Raw genomic sequence first — 4542 nt, forward strand, 5'->3', positions numbered from 1 at the left:
AGCGCGGGCGGCCGGCAGCGTGTGTGTGCGCGTGCGCGTGCGTCTGCGCCTGCGCCGCTAGCGCCTTGCCGCCCTTGCCGGCTCGCACCGCGCCCTTGGTGGCGGGAGGACCACATTGCACACGCCTCCACGCCGGCCTCCTCTGCTAACAACAGGGGTCGCCCTTGCTCAAGGTTTCCAAGTCCGTGAGCTGCTGACCCCAGGGGTAAGACGTGCGTTTTTCTTTCTCCTTCATTCAAAACCATCTTTGTGTGGCCAAAACTGAAAATGAATCCCACAGGCGAACCTCCAAAGTGAAGAAACGGACTTTTCCCCTGAACACTCCACAAAGGGGATCAATACTGCAAAACCTCCCAACTTGAAGGGATTTACATAAAGATTAGGAGGGGAAGAGAAAATGGGACTTTCTGTAACTAGGATGCCCTTCATTTGTTGGGGGTAAGAGTATTTCTTTTTTTTTTTAATTGTGAAAATACTGTACAGAGGGGTTACAATTACACGGGCAAGATAATGAGTACATTTCTTATCAAGCATTGTAGCCTCCTCCGTTGTTTACCCTTCCATCCCTTCCCACCTCCCCGTCACCACTCAATCCTCCCCCCCCACAAAGTTGTAAAGTTCGTTTTTCCACATAACGACTTGTACATCTCATTGTTGCAATGGGTCCACCTGTATCCCTATTTAAACAATTTGTTTTTTCCCTTCCCCTCCACAAATTATACCGACATCAAATACAGTGAAAGCAGAGGCTATACTGTGGGGGAGGGACATACAAAGCAACAAAGAAATAATCTTATAAATGTGTTAGAAACAATCCCACAAAAGAAAGAAAAACATTTGAATACTTATTTTAGGGTTCATTTCCCTAAGATCAACTTATCTGACCTTTTCTGCTTGACTCAGACATATACTGGTTATTGCAAATAAGGAAAACCATGGGGCCTAAGTTTCTTTGGGCCTGGCTTGCTTCACTTAATATAGTTTTTCCAAGTCTTTCCATTAGAAGTATTTCAAGGTAAGTCACACTGGGGATTTAGGTAGACAAAAAAAGCAACAAAAAACAAACAAACAAAACAAGGAACTCACCAAAATAGTCTGATCACCTCAAACATGGTGATTGAGAAAAGAATGAAGGAGAGAGTAGGAAGTGAAAGAAATCTGATAAGGAGGCTATGGAAAACCTAACGTAGAGAATTAGGGACGTCATATGGTAGTACGATCATGGGGATCTGGGACAAAAATATATAGTTCTCAAATGAAAAATCCCTTTCAAATGTGAAGGAATGGACGCCCATTCCTCCCACCTATGATCCTAGCTACTCAGGAAGCTGAGATCTGAGGATCATAGTCTGAAGCCAGCTCACACAGCAAGCTCTGTGAGACTCTTCCCTCCATTTAACCACCAGAAAAGCTGGAAGTGGAGCTGTGGCTCAAGTGGTAGAGCGCTAGCCTTGAGTGGAAAAAAAAACAAAACAAAACAGGCAAGAGCATGGAGCCCTAAGTTCTAAACCCCAGTACTCCCCCCCCCCCATACTCACAATGTCATCATTGAATGAGATGAAAACAAATGTATGAAACTCCAACCAAAAAGGGACAAGAGGGGGAAAACAATGCATGGTGGAGAAAACACTAGGAAGTGGAAATATGGAGCAGGTGAGGGAGCTGGTGGGCAGCAGATTGGCTGTGGAGTGAGGGCGTTCCTTCCCTAGAGCTCCAGGGCCTTTACATACCCACTTGTGCTTTGAGCAAGGAATGGAGAGAGGCCCATCCAGGTATCTTCTGTCTTTGCTCCTCACTATTATTTTTGCATCCACAGTATTATTTTCTGGTTTTATTCTTTAGCACTGACTTCCTTTTCCTTTTTCAGTTATTTTCTTCCTGTCTAGCTTCTTGCACAGTGACCCACTGTGCTACTTAGCTAGAATTACAAGTGTGAACCACTAGTGCCCCATGTATTTGTCTTTTCAATAAAAAATTAACTTGTTAGAAAATGTAATTGCTGGGCAGAGGTGTTGTTCAGTAGGAGAGTACTTGGCATGAACCAGGCCCAGGTTTGATTCTCTAGCACGGCAAAACACACCAACACATAATTTCTGAGCGTGCTTATGGCTTTCTTTCATGCGGATATTTTTTTTAATTCCAAGTTTATATATGCATATGCCTAAAATGGTAAATAAAATGCTAAAACATCTTTATCATTTTCAACTTGTCAGTGTCCCATTCTTCATGCGGCCACAGCAAGTAGATGGTCTGAAGGATCTCTTTGAGGGACCCGATCCTTTTTGCTGTATCTTCCAGTGCATCCGCAGCCTACGTGAGCAGAAGCCAGTACTTTGCTGGGGAGTTCAGTTCTGAATGGTTCCCTTCCTGTAGTCCCCAGTGTGTGACCTGGTCATCAAAACCAGCTCATTGGCTTACGTGGCATGGCGGGGAAATGAATTTATCTGTGATCTGATGGTTTCCGGAGATTAGTAATCCTTTCGAGTGACAGACAGTCCATCCCTCAGTGGGGCAAACACCTTGCCAAGTGCTTTACTTCTGAGTGGGAAAATCATGGTTCAGATGGCAGGGAAGAGCTACAGCGACCCCTGCTGGGAGCCTTTGCATCAATCCTGTCACTGAGTCTTTCCGGGGGCCAGATCCTGGAATAAGTCCTTCATTAACTCTTCCTAGGTATGACCTATTATGTCCTCATTTGCAAACAAAGGAATTCTTGAATTCTAAAGCTTGCTCTCTCCCTCCCTCTTCCTGGTCTTCCTTCCTTTCCCTTCTCCCTTCCTCTGGGCTCAGGATAGAATCCAGAGCCTCATTTAGGCAAGTGCTCTACCACATGAGCCATATTTCCTGTCCTTTGGCTTTTGTTTTTCAGATGAGGATCTCACACTTCTAAGCTTGAGGGACAGCCTCAGACAGGAATCCTCCTACCTGTGCCACCAGAGTAACTGGGACCACACATTTGTGTCACCATGCCTGGTTTATTCTTTTAAACTTGACTTCTTTCCACCCTCTATGAAACATGAGTGGGTCCGCTTGCTACTAAACACAACCAATACCAAATACAATCCACTTACAAAGACAAAAGGTTTCTTTTGGCTCCTAGTTTTGAATGCTTCTGTATATGTTTGGCTGTGGCTTTGCCAGCGGTGGCAGCCCAGTACATCATGGTGGCAGCACTTGGCAGAGATCTGTTCTCCTCATGGCTGAGTGAAGAAAAGTACAAGAAGAGACCAGCATCTCGTGGTCTCCTTTGAAAGCATGCCTCTTATGATATAGAACCTTCCAACAGGCCCCACCCCCTCTAAGGTTCAGCCCCCTTTTAGGGGACCAACGGGAGAGTCATGACTTGAGTACAGAGGCCTTTGGAGAACATGGTAGATTCAGACTAGGGCAACGGGCAAGGCCCAGTTCTCCGGGGTGTGCCATCTCACAAGTAGGGAAACCTACTTGTGAGTCCCACTTACATCTTTCCCTCTAGCAACATTCCTGAGTCACTTAAAACACTTGAGGGTGATTCCTTAGCTTTGTAGGACAGCCCATCCATGTGAGTATTTTTCAGTTTCTTTTTTTTTTTTTTTTGTCGGTCGTGGGGCTTGAACTCTGGGCCTGGGTGCTGTCCCTCAGCTCTTCAGCTCAAGGCGAGCGCTCTACCACTTGAGCTACAGCGCCACTTCCGGTTTTCTGGTGGTTTATTGGAGATAGAAGTCTCACGGTCTTTCCTGCCTGGGCTGGCTTTGAACCGCAATCCTCAGATCTCAGCCTCCTAAGTAGGTAGGATTACAGGCGTGAGCCACCAGCGCCCGGCTTTCAGTTTCTTAAGAGAAGTTAGGAGTCCAGTTTCTCACAAACTCAACGCAGATGAGTTTTACATTTCAGAAGTTAAGCAGTCTCATGGAATATGATTGTCACAGCTAGGTGATTTTCTAATTAACTTGAAGTAGCTATCCGAAGGGGTTTCAATTCCACATGTCAGATTATGAGTACGATACATCCCAATCAATGTCACCCCTTTCATTGTCTGCCCCCCACCATCATCTCTCCAACCCTTCAGTTTCAAGAAGGGGGAGAGGAGAAATAGCACATTGTCCTCTGAGATGTCATGTGAAGCCTCAGGTGTAGTGTGACACAGAAGTACTAAGTCTAGCTTTAACCACAACACATCTGTGGATTTAGACCATGGGAAAAGCTTCTGCATCAGAGAAGAAAAAAAAAAACCCAGAAGTCTCCAGCTCTGAACTCCTCAGACACCCAGGGACACAGCTTTGCAAAGCAAAAACAAAGCCAGCATTCCCCCATTGGAACTAAGAAAAACAAGACATGCTTCTTGGCTGGATTTGAAACCCAGGAGACGCTGAAGAGATGGGGTAGATGAGGAATCGTGATTTTGCAGGACATGGACTGTATCTTAGTCACTCTTCATCTGATGACAGTAGGTAGACATAGGGCTCAGACATGAGGAAGACCAGAACGTGTGTACATTAATATAACACCCCAAAGATGTCCTTCTCAAATAGAGGGTCATCTCTGGCTCACATCATAGCCTAC

The sequence above is a fragment of the Dipodomys spectabilis genome, unplaced genomic scaffold, assembly GCF_019054845.1.
Source record: "Dipodomys spectabilis isolate Male_0828 unplaced genomic scaffold, ASM1905484v1 ptg000096l, whole genome shotgun sequence".
Lineage (NCBI taxonomy): Eukaryota > Metazoa > Chordata > Mammalia > Rodentia > Heteromyidae > Dipodomys > Dipodomys spectabilis.